At 36.9% G+C, this 18,369-nt stretch overlaps 1 protein-coding gene across 8 annotated transcripts in view; it reads right to left on the bottom strand.

Moving 5' to 3' along the window:
• Window positions 1-18,369, bottom strand: part of B3galt1 (beta-1,3-galactosyltransferase 1) — a 557,516-nt gene that overhangs the window by 40,934 nt on the left and 498,213 nt on the right. Inside the window, exon 1 of one of the 8 annotated variants that reach the window (XM_047542785.1) lies at window positions 1,150-1,192. The exons of the other annotated variants lie outside the window; for them this stretch is intronic. The gene's annotated coding sequence lies outside the window, so the exon portion shown is untranslated. Of the gene's footprint in view, window positions 1-1,149; window positions 1,193-18,369 lie in introns of those variants that run through there. 8 annotated transcript variants of the gene reach the window in all.

The following is an 18,369-nucleotide window of genomic DNA, read 5'->3' as shown; positions in this document are numbered from 1 at the left end:
CACCGGTAAACGGTGGTATCACTTATGGCTATAACCTTGTGCCCCTCAGTCTGTGACCGTCCTTTTGGCTGTGTGCTGAATCTGTTCCATTGTTCCTCATCACGGCCCCTGGCTACGTGTGGCAGGGCCTACAACAGACCACTGGGCATTCCTTTGAATGCTCTTATGAAGCAAAGGGGGAAAGATGATCAGTTAAAACCTCACAGAAATCTACAAAGGCTGTAAAAAGCAACCCATTGGGTATAAAATGCTGTTTGTAAATAATGAGAAGGAGAAAGGATTTTGGTGAATTGGCATTTTGTTGAGTTTGCTCTTGGCAAATGAGCTTGCTGGGAATGAGCTCTGAACTCTCTATCCCACATCTTGTACTACTGTTGTACTTCCATGTCAACTTGAGCTTGGCATCTAGAAATCACTTTGAAATAAATGCTCATTTTGTGAACAAGGAAACTGCAGTTTAGAGAGGATAAGTGGTCAGCCTCAGGTCACAGGGGGCGATAGGGGAAAGAAGTGTCATCTTGCTAGGATAGAGGGAGGGCTGCAATGACTTATTGACTTAACATGCTATTATGGGTGAAAAGCATATAAAGGAATCTTCTGAGTATTTGTTTTACTTTTTATCACTTTCAATAAAAATATTGTAACATTTATTTTAGATATTTTAGTAGCTATATCATCATGTTCTATATAAAATTCTATTATTTTCAACTGAAACAAGAAATGATTGAAGTACAATTGCCTCTGAGACAAGGTTATTCAAGAATCAATGATTGAAGATCAATTGCCTTGGAGCAATGGATCTTAAATAGAATACTCTCAGGTCATCTGAAGCATACTTTAGTCCCTAATAGTTCATCATAAAAGAGGCCTTTATTAAAATTAGTCAAAGTTTTCATAGACACTTGTAAATATGATTTTAAAAAACATCCCTTTTAAGCTATGGTTTGTTTCTACTGTGTCATTCAGGAATAAAGGTTTTTATGACAAGGGTATCTTACATACTGTAGCAGATAAAAACTAATTAAAAGAAAAAGAAACTAAGCTTTTTAAAATTTATTAGTCCTTAGATGCTGACTTCTGGATTTTTAGGATGGCTGTTATTTTTGCTCAGGGGTGGGCTGTGTAATGAGCTGTGTTTTCCTCTCCTACCTGTTGGACCAAGTGTGCTGTTTTCTTCTTACTACAGGTGCAGAGCCCAAGCATGGTCTCCATCTGTCTGAGGAGAATTGAGGGGCTCTTGGCAGAAGTTGCTGCTTAGCAAACTGAAGAATCCTAAGTGGACACCAAGAAGAGGGAAGACTTTAGAAATGATGAAAAATAGTTGGGTTGGGAGAAATGAAGACCAGAATTCTGTAACTTTAAAAAAATTGTTTTTTCTATTTAGTAGAATGGCATGTAGGTAAGCCTTGAATAGAGAGTTTAATTGACTGAAAAAAAAGACTTAATAAATGAATAAATGAGTGTTCAAGAAGCCCTAGAATTGCAAACCCAAATGACTATGGGACTAGCCAAGTAGGATAAGTGAGAGCAGCCTGAATGTGCGGTGCTGGGGAATGGTAGGAACAGTGGTGATCCAGTGAGCACGTGCCCTGCATGGAGGGGGCAGCCATCCAGGTCTGACTGATGACTTCCATTAATGCTGTAAGTAAGAACAGGCCCATCAATGTCACAACTTCAGATTTTCAGGGGAAAACAGAAGTGTAGATTTTTATGTGGAAGTTTTTGAGTTTTACATTTTAGAATTTAGGAAACAATTCAAAGCCAGTTGGAACCAAAGACCACACAAGGGTCAGGGTTAGCCCATGATGGCCAGTTTTTATCTGTGGTCTAGTGCAATGTCTTCACTTCCGGGTGATGAAAATGGGTTCAGAGGGCCAGCGCCCCTCAACAAGGACACCCAGCTCATCTTCGGCAGAGCTGGGGTTATAGGCATGAGTACTTTCCCTTCCACTTATGACCTTTCACTATCATTAATGACCACTTTAAGACTGGCTGAAGCTACAGGACCTCCTTAAATAGTAGGTTGGAGGCCAAGTAGCAGATAACTTCTGTTGAGCTGATATTTTGATCTCAAGATGTATATAAGGCTTCATCATGGAGCCGTAATGTTCTGTTCTCACAATTCATATTTTGGAAGGAATGCTAGGTGAATTTGGGTGAAACATGATGGTCCCTCATGTGAACTAGTACTCTGGGAGCCAGGCACAGAGCACACGTCTGTAATCCCAGTGACTCAGAAGGCTGAGGGAGGAGGATCACAATTTGAGACCAGCCTGGGCAAATTAGCAAGACCCTAAGCAACTTAGAGAGACCCTGTCTTTAAAACGAACAAACAAACAAACAAAAGGGCTGGGGATGCAGCTCAGTGGTAAAGTGCCCCTGGGTTCAATTCCCCTAGCACAAAAAAAAAAAAAAAAAGAAAGAAAGAAAGAAAGAAAAATAGAAAAGAAAAGAATAGAAGAAGAAAAAAAGAGAGGAGAGTTATTGCTCTGATCACAGGACCCTATTTAGGGTGGTGTTTGGGGTTCTACTGGATACATTTGCTGATTTCCTATATAAAAGGCTATGCTTTGTGATGGCTATGTGTGAATTGCATTTAAATATCAACTCAGACACTAATTGTGACTTACCCTTTCTAGGTCCCCATATGCAAAAGAGTGATAAACAACAGTGTCTGAGTCATGAAGTCATATTGAAGGTTAAATGATCTGTATATACAAAGTGCTTGGCATGGCACTTGCACAAGGTATGTGAAAGTGTTATCCATTTTGTAAAAATAAATGTTAGTTGTTGTAATATGGTAACAATTGCTAATATTTGCTGAATTCCTACTTTGCTCTAATTTATTTACATTTGTTATCATCATCACCAAAATCCTTTTAGTTTTTACATGATCTGTACTTAATAAAGAGAAAACCATGCTTGGGAAATCAATGGTGTTGATTGCACAAATCTCTTGTGCAAAGGTATTGAGGACCAATGTTGGAGCCTAGGTCTGCTCAGTTGCCTACTCACTACCCCACCTTTCCAGTGCCTTAGTGTCCATCTAACAGTAGCAAATCAAATTTTATCCAGCATCAAATACTCACCAAGTCAAACACCAAAGCCAAGAAGTCCCAAAGCAAACAACCAAAAGCACTACAATATGTGGAACAATTTTACTTCATTTTAAAAATGTATTATTCCGGTGGATGTGGCAGTCTACACCTATCATACCAGCAACCTAGGACGCTGAGGCAGGAGGGTTGCAAGTTCCAAGACCAGCCTGGACAACTTAGAAAGACCCTGGCTCAAATGAAAAAATTAAAAAAAGTAAAAAGGGCTTGGGATATGATTCATTGGTAGAGCATCCCTGAGTTCAATACCCAGTACTGAAAAAAAAAAAAAAAAAAAAAAAAAAAAGAAAGTAATGGGAATGTTCCATGTAATTAAGAGCATGCGAGAAGATGCAGTTAATTTTAGGTCTGCATGAACCCTTGTTCTCTCCCTTTAAAAATGTTTAAATCCTATAGTTCTTTTTTTTTTTTTTAATTTCTTTTGAAGTTGTAGATAGACAACATGCCTTTATTTTATTTATTTTTGTATGCAGTGCTAAGGATAGAACCCAGTGCCTCACATGTGTAGGCAGGTGCTCTGCCGCTGAGCCCCAGCCTCAGCCCCTCTATAGTTCTTAATACGTTATTTGTGTAATGTTGATAAAGTAATTTCCATGGAAGTTGCTTTTAAGAAATTAAACAAGTACTGAATGTTGAGTTTGTGGAAGTAACAGTAATATTTTTACTACAGCATATTTTAAATAATTTCCTTGCTTTTGTAAAATTTACTATGCAAAAAAGAGTAGAATAAAATATAAACATTATTAAAAAGTGTATGATATACACTTTGTTCCTTGAATGAAGAAGGAAATGAGAACTTATTGAATGAAACCATAGTTGAACCCTAGGCCGGATACTGTTATTTTTGGTTACCTTGTTTTTTATTATTTATTTATTTATTACTTTTTTAGATGCTGTTATTTTTATCATAGCATTTACTGAGTGAAAATAACTAAACCAAAAACAAAACACAAAACAATACAAAACAAAACAAATTAATGTAGAAAATGTGAATTTAGCTACCTTAATTTTTCATGGGTAGATATTACACTTTAAATATCTTGAGTCTTATTTAGCTGTCCCTTAGGTCTTGAATACTCATTCTGTTTGAATTTTTTAAAACACATCTAAAAAATATTAGATTTTGCCAAATACGGGTAGGTAAGAAAAGTTCTTTAAACCAAAATAATTAGTTATCATCAATGCCAGGAAAATAGTAACTAGCAAACATATAGACTCAAATTTTATCTGCCTTAGGATAAACTTAACATTATCCTAAAAAATAATGACATCTATTCATAGCAATAATATAGAAAGCAGGAATGTATTTTATGAGACAGGATGAAAAATATAGCCACTTTTTACAGTCTGATTTCTAAGGTATAATTTCAGTATTTAAGTTGGAAGCTTTATAACTTTGTAGAATATAAAGTACATCCACCTTCAAATGTTGGTTTCAGAATACAAAACAATATTTCAAAGTCATATAGAAATGAATTTGTTCATTATCTACTCTTTTGGATAATTGCCATTATTACTATTTCTCCTTGGGCAGATAATTGAAAATTGACTATATAAATTGTTGTGTTTTTCTGGGGAAATAGCCTAGACTCAACATTTGTCACCCACATTTTAATCTAGTTTACAATTTTACCAGGTCTAAAAATTATTGTTTCTCTACTACATTATTATATTACATTTCGTTAATAATTGTCCTTTCTTTTTAGCTGCTGGTGGCAAAAAAGGAATTTTCCCAGTGCTGTTTGTGGGTAAGATATTCATTTATTTTGTGAATTTACAAGGTTAGCTATGCGTGAATTTTAGTGACATAATAGGATAAATAGGATAGTAATAATGTTTGGATATGAGATTTAATCTCCCGAGTTTTGCTACAGCACTTTTTGTGGCAACAAAAAAATTTGCATCATGATTTTTAATGTCAGCTCTGGCCACATTTGATCCTGGTCTGTATGTGGTCTGGGGTAAAGGACTTGAATAGAGACCAACGGAACCAAACAAACTCTTCTGAGTTGCCCACTTACTAACTTATCAAGGTTTACCATGTGACTTAGTAGGAAACCAGGTGGAGGCAATAGTTGATCTCATTAGTTAATGATTTTAGGAGAGAGAACTGGGAACTTGCACTCTCTTAATTTCAATGACAATGAACTGTGCTTTCCATTTCTCTTTGTCGTAAGGGGTGTCCCTGGGAAGACTTTGAGACTCTGGTAGTCCCATGCAGAAAGTTTACTGGGGCCTGTTCCTAGGAACAAAACCAGATTCTGAGGTGAGAGGAGATGGAAAAGGCAAAGGGAGAAGCTCACTGCCAGACACAAGTCAACAGAGACCTGAGCTGAACCCCAGGAAGCCCTGCAGCTGGACAGTTCTGCAGAATCCAACGTGAGCTAGAATCCACTGCATGGTCCAGACAGAGCTGGGAGTGCCCATGTCTTTCCAACTTCACACTGGGGACATCATAGTATCTTGAAATTGTGCGAGGATATTTCTCACTCATGTCCTACATGGCTGAGGGAAAGGGTTCCTGTTGGAGGGATGGGCTGGCTGTGAAATAAAAGCTATGAGATTTATATATCAGAAAATAAGACAAAGGTGAGAATATCTTAAAAGCAGGGACGTGACTGGTTGATCCTACAGCAGGGTCTGGTCTAACAAAGGAAGAAGGCTGTGCTTGCTTTATTTATAGCAGTACAGATCAAAAGGGATGGGTAGAAGCTACCTGGAGGAAAAACAAGATAAGGTGGGGGTAAGCAGGCTGTTTGGCTTTAGCAGATCACTCCCATCTCCAGTGCTTGTGCTTGAACCTGAGTGGTGAGCTAGCGCAGGATACCACATGACTCAGGCACTCTGTAACAGTGGATGTCAGACTGTGAGTTCCTGAGACCAGCTTTCCTGTCTAATGGCTCCAACTTTGCCCAGTCTTACACCATTCATGGATGGTTTCCTGCAGATATTTACTACAGAGTCATAAGCAAATGCTGAAAATTAGAGCTTTTCCCACTCTCTTCTGCCAAGTCCTCAACTCAAAGTTGAGTTGTCAGCAAACCCTCAGGAAAGAATGTGTGCCCAAATCCACATCATGAATTCTTGATTATGTTTGAGACCATGGAAAGGGAGTTCTACACTACATTCCTGGGTCTTGTATTGCTGTAACTTTGTCAGGCCAAGTCCTCTTTTCTCCAGAGTATTATTATAATCTTAATGTTTTAGTTTTGCTGTGTTGTCAGTGATATTTATTTTTTCCCTTCTTTGAAAGAGACAGCTGACCATCTCTATGGGGCATAATTCTTTGTTATGACCTCCAAAGCCTAAGTGACAAAGTTATTAAAGAAGTAAGTACTGACAATGATTGAACCACATCCTGGATTAAATATTTAGAAAATAAACAAACTGAAGTGATTTTGCTTGAAAATACTGCCATTTCTTTAGTAGTAAACATGACCATTCATATTAATGAAGCAAAAATACTCCGATAATTGTAATATGTCTTTGTTTAATAAAGTGATAAAATATTTTTGGAGTTAGTTTAGCTTGTGTATCATAAAGTGACAGAAGATTTTAGATCTGTTATCCAAGCTATACAAAGATTTTAGGTTGAAATTAGTCCAGCTATTTTCAAAGTTAATTCCTGAGAAGACCAAGTAAGTCAAATACTGTATATAACTACCTATAACTTTAGGAAATTCAAAGAATTGATATGAAAGAGTTCAAGGACAGCAGAGACTTGGTGGGGTGGTTATTATGAACAAAGATACACATTCATTAAAGTTATTTTTTCTTCTTTACCTATCAAAATTATTTCCAAACTGTGCATCTTTTTACCCTACTCAGGGTGAGGGGAAATAAGGGAAGACAAGATTTGACTGACACAAGGTAAATAGAAATTCCTCTCAGCTTTGCTCTGCAGCCCCTATACCCATGCTAAATCTTGGTAATGTAGCAATTGCAAAAACACCAGAAAACCTAATATATCGAGGGGAACTGGAATCCTTTTTGAAACCGATAAAATTCAGACAGTATAGTAATGGAGACATTAAAGCACAAAGGAAAAACTCTTTTTTTTTTTTTTTTTTTTTTTATTTTGGTGCTGGGGATCGAACCCAGGGCCTTGTGCTTACAAAGCAAGAGCACTCTACCAACTGAGCTATCTCCCCAACCCCAGGAAAAACTCTTTAACAGTGTCTATATGCATGTTTTGGTGTACAATTAAATGTATTTTTTGCTATTAAATTAGGTATTCAGAATATTGATAGTCCAGTTTAGGAAAAATAATAGGCATGGAATGAATAAGTTTATATGATTTTAGTCTATGGGACAAGAATTAGGAAACTCAGTAAGGTGTTTGGTTGATTCTGAAATTCATAACTAAAAAGCGATTCAGAATTGATATCTATTCTATCATCTACCACATTTCTGTAACAGGCACAAAGAGGTCAGGAAGTGAGATTTCCAACAAATGTTCCTTCATGACTTAATATTATTGGAAGCAAGCTGTCTTATACATTATAACTTAGCATAGGCCTTGCACACAGTAGGGACTCAGTGTATCTCAATATATTCATACATGAATTGGGTGAGATAAAGCCAGGAGCACAATTAGATCCCATAATCAGTTTCTCAATTCCTTGCCTGTAATAACCTTTGTTTTTATCAGCAAAATTATGTTTAGTATTTCCTGTATTACCATATATTATCAGGAGATGAGGCTATGGAGGAACTTGTATCCTTTTTTAGACAGGGATAAATCAGGTAATAAGGTAAAGTGATGGAGATATCCAGGCATATAGGAAAAACCCTAATTGTGTGCATGCATGCCTGTGTATGTGTGTCTTAGTGTGTGATTAAATGCATTTTTATTTTGAATGCGGCATTCAAAATATTGATAGTTAAGAGAAAAACTCCCTTTTTCTGACTGAAAAATATGACAGTCAGTATTTCTGTTCATCAAATAGGGGATATTGGGAAGATGAGGAATATAGCCTGGGCCCTAAAAATAATCTGGCTTATTTTTCCTGATTTTTAAGCTGAATATTTCCATTTTCCTTTGACATGTAAGTCACATGTGAGGTCCAGAAGTATTTCTAAACAAGAAATTCCAAATATCTGGTATGCCATGAGTCTTTAAAAATTTTAATATAATTTCATGATACTTTTGAGGAATACAAATGTTTACAGCTACTTAGAATACTTCAGCCTAGATTAAGTGGATTGTTTCATAAATGATTTTGGTAAACAAGAATTTACCTTTATAACAAGCAAACAGAACAATGTGGTAGGCTTTTGTTCATGTTTGGTTGTCGGACTTTTGAGCTGTAGCTTTAGGTCTCTGTCTTTTTAGATGACAGAAGTTAATTCTTAGAATAAGATTATTATAAGGCATATGTGCCAGGAGTTTTGCAAAGTTTGAATATTGACTGAGCCCACAGCTTCCCATCTGGATTTCTTAGGTGCTCAATATAGTTTGCAAATACTTTCATGGTAAATTATGCCCTGTCATTCATGGAATTTGAACATGACTTCTGATTTTGACATAGACTCTCTGGATCCAGTCAGCTTTGATGAGAATTGAGGCTGAACCATCTATAGGCAGTTGGTTTGCTTTTGTTTTTTTGCTTTTTTATTTTCTGTGGACATTTTGTTTAGATCAATCTTTTTATAAATGGATATGGCATCTGTCACTAGGGACAATGGATGTGACAATAGGCCAGTATCTGTACACATATATCACTAGCACTGAAAAACAGCAAAGTAAAACCAACAGCTTAAGCACATGCCCTATCTATAGCTGAAGCAGCAGTATCTTTATTCAAAGGGTAACTTCTTGACCTGATGTGTGCCTGGAAAATGATCTTCCTTATTTAAGTGGTTCCCCAAACTCAGGTCCATCTGGTATGGATGCTAGCAGTCACACTGACCTGAGAGAGGCATGACCAGAAACCTGTGGCAGCTCTCATGGAAGGGAGGGACCTGGGAGCTGGGATTCACAGAGAGTTCCCCCTTTGCCCTACATGGATCACACTGAAATCCCCCACACTGAAGGGGGATTTCCTTATTCTAAGATTAATGAGTCTTGCTAAAGTTGTAGTCTGGCAAGCAATAGGCCCAGTATGTATTTTCCTGTGAAACAGAACTTTTCTCTTACCCTAGGTTTTTACTGATGAGTACTTAGGTGTGAAAGGAAAATGTATACCTGTTACTTCCATAGTGGGCACGGTTTCCTCAGTGGGCCTTCCTAAGCATTGGAGAGTTAAACCTGCAGTTGTGAAAGTGTTCTCCACACCTTGGCTAAGTTGTGAGAGAAGTCAGTTTAGAAATGCCATGGAAAAAATAGGCAAATGGTTAAAGTCCTTTTATTTTCAAAATAAAGACAGTTGTAGCCCATAGACTAAAGGTCTCACAGAAGAACTACATCTGAATATCAGTTACCCAAGAAATAGGTTCATAAGAGAAGGCTTACAATTTTCACTACAATTCTGAATGCAATTTTGTATTTATTTCAGTGCTTGGATGAATGCTATTATTTTTCTAATAATTGAGATCTAGAACCTTCTGTTTGCAAAGGATCCTAAAGGCTCTTACATCTTTCTACCTCAACAGCAATGTATCACCTGGGTGAACTGCATTCTGGTTGCACTGAGCTTCTCCGATGTTTAGATAGCCAGCCGGTTCCTCCCTGAGAGTAGGTGAGTGAGTTGCAGCCTCATGCTTTTGTCTTGTGTTATTATTTTTGCCTGATTTCTTACTGAGAGGACAATGCACATTTAACTGGGCAGATCTAAGGAGAAGAAACTATTTTTCTGCCAAGATTACAATTGACGACCTTGGGGAATATGTGGAGTTTTCTGGAACTCTATTAAAAGTTATCTGATAAGCTGTCTCTGGGTCTGAGCGTTTTCTTTGTGTGTGGCAAAAAGTGGGACCTAGGAGGCTTAGTAAGCTTAGCTGGATGCTACTTAAACTCTAGCTAGCAAACAATGATGTGCTTTGCAGAACACAGATGGCTAGAGTGATCTCTGTTAGAATTAAGTTACATTAAGAGGTACCCGGTTCTACCTATGTTCACTAAACACAGCGCAATAGTTAACTTCAGCTATGGTCCCTTAAGGAGACCATCTGTTCCCTCTATTAAAACCTTCTCAGTCTTGCCTCCTAAATACCAATAAGTTAGTTCACTTTTCTCTTTCAGTGTTGAAAGTAGGGGGAGAAATTTTGAGAAGAGTCACATATCAGGGCAAATGTGTGTGCATACTCCTTGCAGTACATTTTCCTCTGGAAAAAGTGATAATAAATACAAGAGGAACCAAGAAGTATACCTGCATTAGAGTAAAACACAGTCCTTTCATGGGCTAAATGTGTACCCTAGAACTGCCTCTACTCAGTGGGATGGTGATATGTGTGGTGAGACACAATCATGGCTGCATCACTAAGAGCACTTTATAAATGGAGAATGCATTCCTTGGGAGGGTTTGGAAGGATGGGCAGAAAGTTCTCTCATTATAAGGCCTTTGCTCAGGAAGCCACTGAAGTCTAGTGTGCAGAGCAAAAACATCTGCTCAAAGTCAAAAGATGGGTGAGCAGCTACACACAGCCCCTACCTACAGAATTTCTCCTCTTCCTTGCCTGGAAAATGAAGACACCTTAATCATCCAGAATCTAACAAATGTATTTTCCAAAAACAACAGCGCTAAGCCTATTGTGAAATCTCAAGGACTATAGAAAACACCACATATGCCCACATGATAACCACCACCACAGCGGCAGTTTTTATTTTTGTAAAGCAATTATCAACTTATGTATAAATGATTACAGTATTTGAGATTCAAGATCCTTGGAAAATCTGATGTTGCAATCAAAACATAATTGAGGTATTTTGGAAGAGAAACTCTATTTGCTCTTCAAAACACATAAATATCTAAAAATTAAATGATGACCCATTTAGAACAAATGCTTCACTGCAAGTTTTTCATGATTTACTCTGAGTGAATTTCCCATATCAGGGAGAGTTTCTATAGTCTGATGCTGTTGCGTCCCAGCCTAGGTGTGTGTGTTGTGGGTGGGTAGCTGTGGGCTAACAGTAGTTGATTTATTTCCTCAGATGATCTCATGATCTATCTGTATGTCATTATTTATAGCCTAAATAATGTCTCATACATGTAGGTATCAAAATTTTTGATTCATTTAAAAATGTTGCTAAGTTCATTGTAAATTTTTGTTATTACTATTTTTCAGTCCTCAGATTATAAAAATGTAGCAACTACTGGTTGGCAACCACAGAATTTTAAGTATTAGGCAGGACTTGAGAACAGTATGGTGGCACATGCCTGTAATTCTGGCAACTGGGGAGGTTGAAGTAGGAGGATCACAAGTTTGAGGCCAGCCTTAGGAACTTAATAACTTCAGTGATGTAGTGAGAACCTATTTTATTTAAAAAATAAAATAAAATAGTTTGGGGGTGTGGCTCAGTGGTAAAGATCCCCAGGATTCAACCCCTAGTGCCAAAAAAAAAAAAAAAAGAGGACTTGTCCTTTTTGTTTTTTGGATTAGATGCAATACCCTAACCAGTGGTGATGTATTAGTGTATTTTAAGAGTTACTGATAAAATAGTTCTAATAGGGTTTTAATAGGGATATATAATATAATGGGAATATGATAAGTATAATGAATTTTTAAATTATGATGAGTCCCATTAAAATAATCATTAAAACACTCAGTTATATTAAGTTAAAATATTTAGGCATAGCCCCCCAATAAAACACTTAGAAAACAACTAACAGGCATTAATTACCTCTGGAGAAAGGAGTGGAACTGTATTACAGTCAGTGCAAAGGGATTTCTTTTTGTTCTCTATGCCTCTTTGTTGTTTGAATTCTTTATTAAAATGAGCATTTGATATTATGTGCATTCAATATTTATATTTTTTAAAATGCTGAAAATGAAAATAGTCATATAAAATGAGTTTGACAGCCTCTGTGGAGGCCTGGAAGGCACTGACTCCAGCCCCTCTCTTCTACCTTTTCTCCCCCAACTAGGCTCCACCACTTCTGTTTAGAAACTGAGAATTGATTTTCATTCCTTGTAAACTCAGTGGTTGCCCCAACTTGGCAATCATGTTAAGCACATACTATGCGCATGTTCTGGGCCCTGGATTGCACACTTTAAATGAAGCCTGAATCTACAGAGATGACTTCAGTGCAAGCTTCTACACCAATATGTCTATGCATTTGAGGGCTACTGGCCTACAATATATTCCTGCTGTACTGATGGCACACCTATAAATAAGTACAGAGAAAAAAGACTGATTTTTACCTCCTGCCATCAAACGTGTGTTGGGACATTTCTAGGAGCACTTAGGAAATTCTACTCTGTCTTAAACAGGAGATTATAGTTGGCTGATCTATAGTGGTTTCTTCCCAAGATAATTCTGTGAAAGCTGGTATTTGGAGTTAGGATGCACAAGGATCGTGTGGTTTTTAATGAATTTGCTGTTACAAATTCTATGCGACACTTGCTTGTCTGGTAAGTGAACCTAAAATACTTAAATTCTTTTCCCCCCAAATGCTGCCATGCTGAATTACCCTAGGTTATGTATTGTCATTTTGTATTATGGCATGACATTTAGGTAATTCATCTAGCACATGAAAACATTTCTGTTCTTTAAGGAAATTACATGGAAAGCAGATTCACTATTTTTTTTTTAATCTAAGGAATTTAGTCAAATTTTAGTAAAGTGTAAGTGAAATGGATAAAAACATCATCAATATGACTCATGTTTCTTATTTTATCCAAAAACAAGACCTTTATCTTTTAAGTGTAGTCTGGGGGAAATGAATTATTTAAATCTAAGGCTCATGTTTTCTCTTCCATCTTCCATATCTACAGTGGTTTTCCTTCTTCATTGAAAGGTACGACAAACAAGATGGGTGATTTTTCTTGTTGATGTGTTCTTTAATTTAGGACCAATATTTATCAGCTTTTTTTGCTTTCACCATTGTCCTGAAGTTATTATGTCTTCAGGCCCTGATGTTTGCAGGAGAGTATTTGAGACTCTGTATATGTCCAACCAATAGATTGTTCTTGCAATGGAATCATGAGCAGGTTTTGCCAAATAGCCAACATATCAACTCATTATTTACATGTTTGATTGACTGTTCCACCTGTCACTCTGTCTCACAGAAACAACCTTCAGTGGATATATTCAGCGAGTGACTCTTTTGAAGTAGTTTTTCATGTATGGTTTCTAAACACGGGTCCAGAGAGAGTCTCCTTTCTGTAAACAACTTCTCTGAACTCTGCCTCTCAAAGCTAAATAAACTTAGGGCCCCTAGCCTACATCACAAAAGCTGTGGATTTAAGCTCTTCATCGCTTCTAAAGTCTCATTCAGACAATTGCCCTTCCCTAGGCACAAAGACAAGGACCAACAGACTCCCTCTGGTTCCTCAGTAGCAACCTCCCTTGTGAAGCTGAAAATATGAGTTCAAATAGCATCAGACCAAGTTGCTTTCAGAGGGCCTGTAGGTACTAAGAGGTAATTTTACCGTTTCAAAGATTCATGGCTAGCTGGGCTAGATGCTGAGTTGAAGATAATAATTTTAGCGTTTATAGTACTTTCTTTTTAGGTTGGGACTTAATTACATTTGTATGTCTTTATGTTTTGCTCAGAGTTTGCTGCATTGGGGAGGAGGACCAGGGGGAAGGTTGTGAGGAAGGGGCTTCAGGTGGCAGTTTTCCTAAACACTTAATTTAAGTGTAAGAAAAAGCTATTGAACATAGGAAGAAATAATCTTGAGTTTATGAATTTTAAGAGGCATCATACAAAGATGCTGAGAACTGTCTGTCTGGGAACTGGTCGTTATAGTCCATGATTTTCCTCCTGGTCTTCCTGTCCCAATGATTGTAAAGCCATAAAAGAAAATGATGAGAAAATTTTAATTGTACTGCAATATATGAACTAATAGTGATATGCTAGCTTTCACTCAGCATGAACTTTTTATATTGATTCAACAAATGTCTACAGAGAACAGATTCCTGTCAGGTACTATTTTCAGCACTATGTTGTATTAATAGAACTTTTATTGAAGTCAGGTGAAAATTTGGTTAAAACTAACAACCTTCTGTGGGTCTTGAACACATTTCAGATTTCACAAAGCAATTAGCTTGCCCTTTAACATTTACTTTAAACTTTTCCCCTCATTTTTTAATAGCTCAATAAGAACATGCACCAAGCAAAGAAATAAAACCATAAAAAGCTGCTTAGGATGTCCTAGAAAGCATGACTTCTCAAAACTCAAAATCACGTTTAATAATTTGGCTTGAAACATTTTCCAAACTCTATTTATATTTATTTTCTGGACAAAAATTTTTAGCAAAAGTTAGTATAAAAAAAAGAATGAAAGGAAAGAAAAATATTCCAAATTGATTGTTAGTTTTCTTCAGTTGGAAAGATGACTGTTTTTCAGAGTTGATTTTGGTAAAATTTTATCAACAAGAAGACAAATGCTTGGATGTGGACTTCTTTTAGTTTGATAATTTCCTGCCCACAAATGAAATGGTTTCAAAATCAGGGACTGCCAAAATAGCCATATTAAGGAAATGGTATCTATGGCAATGTAAGATCAAAGTACACTCATTGAAATCATCAAATTGGAAAGCACCTTGAAATGATTTCTTCTTTTCCTTTACTTTTCTTTTTTTTTTTTTTTTTTTTTTCCTGTACTGGGGATTAAACCCAGGGTCACTTGCATTCTAGGAAAGTGCTCTACCAGACTGAGTTCCATCCCAGTCCTTTAAAACATTTCTTAAGAGAGGAATGCTTCTGAATATGTGAAAAATAATTTTGCATTCAAAATACTTGTTGGAGACCCATGATGGGTCAGATATTATGCTATCTATTGAGAATGACTAAATCATGGGTCATATTTTGAAGAGGCCAACAGCCAAATGAGGAGTCAAGAAACAGACAATCTAAGTATCACTCTGTGCTATAATGATCACATATTTAAAGAGATGTGAAAAAATTGCCAAACCTATCCTCCATTTCATGGCCTCTGAAAAATATTCAGTCTAGCTCATTTTTGCTCAATCTTCATTTTTCCTCATTTCTTTTTAATGTCTAGTATAATACATCATGCTCATTTCTGTTTTTCAGAGAAAAAGGTAAAATACCTAATTGCAATTTCTTTATAAACTATTCATAGATTTTAAAATCAGAAAATTATTACACCAAAATAAGAATATTTTAGTTGTTGAATTTACTTACATGCCATCTGTTTGCAACAAAGATTTCATGAACATAAAACAGAAGACATAATCATAAGGCAAATAAAAAAGATGGAAAAACAGATCAAAATTATAAAAGAATCAGATAAGTTAGTCATGAGAGTTACTACTGTCACTAATAGCTGGAAGTCTTTCTTTTTTTAGATTTGCAATGAGCTTCCTGACAGCCAGTGTAACGATAAGACATGCAACAAGTTAGTTGCATATTTATATAAAATAAAATAATAACCATATCATTTTTGAAGTTATGTTTGATGTTAGATTCTGGATAAATTTCACATGGAGAGGGGAGGATAAATTATATAATAAGTACTATCTAAATGCTGAAGCATATTTCATACAACCAGTTATTAAATGAACTCCAATAAAAGCCAAGGACAAATATTAAAACACAATTTAGTGAAGGCAGTTCTAGGAGGAACCAGATCATTACAATGTGAATACATGGCCCACGATGGATAGATGGATAGATCAATTGCCCTCCACTTTCCCTCAAATCACTTTTTCTTCTGGCATTATAAATATCTCTATCCCTGATAATTTAAGGTTACTCTTGGGAGAAAATGTTGGAGAGTTAGTTTTCTATAATGCTGATCATGGTGGATCTACACGTTTGGAATTTAAATTGATGGGTGCTATAGTTTACCTAAAGAATGAGAATGCCAGCCGGCAGAGACCCCTGCTTGCACAGGGAGTGGGCGCAACCTATCTTAGCCAAAGACCTCAGGATGGATTCTAAGGCTTGAAGGAATATCCTGAGCAATGCCACAGAACAGAGAAGAAATGGTTTTGTGGGGGATTTTTTTTTAAAAGCAGGTACAAAATAACCAATTATTTTAGTAAATTCAGGCAAATAAAGGGTAGTTCTGCCAAAAAAACCCCAAAACATGTGACGATTCTAAACAGGGCAAAAAGGGAGCATCCCCACATGCAAAAGAAAGTAGTTTCATGGCTTTTAAAAAATTCTCCTAATTAAAAATTTCAGAAGGGAGCATTAGTGTCATAGAATTCTAGAATATGCTTCCTTTAGGTTTCTGTTCTGGAGTGAAATAATATCGGTGTTTCTATCTTTACTTATAATTTTGCTCTCCTAATTCTCTTAATCATATACCTTCTACACAGATTCTTGGGAAAATATAAGTAACTGTTTGCCAATAGGATCTTAATCTAAATAATCAAGGAACAAAGGAGAGCTGAGTTTGACAGTGGAAAGCTGTTCAGGCCTCCCCATGCTGTCATGGCGCCCATCGAGACCACCCTGCAGCCAGGGCACCTCTCCTCCCAGTCAACTGTTTTATTTGCTCTTGTTCAGAACCTATTGTTTGAAACAAGAAAGTCAGCAAGTACCTCAGGCTCTGAAATTTATTTTACATCAATCCATATGTAATTTTCAAAGGTAGAAAAGGAAAGCCTTTTCTTTTTTTTATCTTGATATTGGTAATTGAAGCTCTGTTTGACTGTTTACCTTCCATCTTCCATGGAGGCAGGGAGATTAAAGCAAGGTAGGAAATAGCTTAGGCTTTGATCAGTCTGACTTTGTGGATTGGGTGACCAGGATGAAAGTCAACAGTTTATCACATTAGTGCCTTCCAACTTCAACTTTTTAAGAGGGGAAATAAAAAGGATTTGTTCAACAAATAGCACATTAGAAAAACAGTGACAATGAAGTTGACCTTTCTGTTACATCAAAGGGGCTTTACTAAATTCCTTGTGGATAAATTTCAAGGTTGAGGATGATAATTGAGAGACAGCAAAGGCTTCTGGTCTTTTGGTCTTTAGCCAGGAAGGGTCAGTTTTTTAAGCTATCAATTAAATTGTGTGTCTGAGAAGTGAGGGAATTTTCTACATATAACTTGCTTATTAAGTGCTCTGGTTAACAAAATACAAATTCTAGCAAAGGACCTGGTGCTCCTAATGCAATTTTTGATGCAGTAGTGAATTGACAGAAATACTTTTGTTCTTTTACTTCATGAACTAAAGGGGCATGTCCTTTAGCATGCATTTCTTTATTAAAACCATCCAATTTAACCAGACTTATTTGAATAAAACACAGATTGATTAGGCTCACTGTGAGGTTTTAGCTCATTTAGTGATAATAAAGCTGAAAAATAATTGAACCAGATGAGTGTTAAACCCAGAACAATCTTGGGTTTCAGGAAACATTAGAAATATTTTTAAGTGGATAGACACAGACCTCCAGAATTGATCAGGGTGCAGAGAATGGAGACTTCCATGGTGGGTATGAGGACTTAAGCACCCAGAAGTGCCTATGTCTGCTGAGATTCCTTCCTACTAATATGTCTGGTGGTGCAGACCTTTCTAAATGCCCCCCTTTTAGAAAAGTTTCCTTTGAGACTGGTTTTGAGGTAAAGGCAAAGTCTCAGGTCTGATTTGTTTACCTGTCCCCCGTGAAGAGGGATTGAATGGAACTTGTTTGAAAGAGGAAGAGTTCACAACATTTATAGAGAAATATAGTCTGGAGCTAGGGACATCTTAACAATTGAAATGAGGTGAACGAATATCTATCACTCAGATGTCTGCTAAGTATTCAGGGCTAGAGATGCAGGATGAATATCAGGTTAGGGGACTGAAGTTTTTATTGTTATAAATAAAAGTAATGGAAGATGTCTTCTTTATCCTTCTAGTCTCCCAAACATGGATCATTTGGGCTATTTGTACTTGGGAAACTTTATTCACCATCTCAGTTGGAGAGTTTTTCTCTGCCCTCCCCATGCACCTGGCCTCCACAGCCTGACTGTGACCTCCCTGCAGCAGCCCAGGTCATTTCCTGCCCAGCCCCCATTCTGTCCTGACCCTTTCTTGGTCATGGGATTTTGTTTCAGTCTACCTTGTCCTTGAGGAAAGGCCCCAGGCCTCAGCAGAGTTGGTGGAGGCCTTGGTCTTGTAAGGGCCTCATTTTCCTCTGTCACTGATTGGGTTTGGCAGGACTTTTGACCCTTTGCTGGGAGGGAGGCTTGA

Source organism: Sciurus carolinensis, chromosome 3 (assembly GCF_902686445.1).
Source record: "Sciurus carolinensis chromosome 3, mSciCar1.2, whole genome shotgun sequence".
NCBI lineage: Eukaryota > Metazoa > Chordata > Mammalia > Rodentia > Sciuridae > Sciurus > Sciurus carolinensis.
The sequence above is the reverse complement of the archived record's forward strand: the minus strand, read 5'-3'. Positions and strand labels throughout refer to the sequence as shown.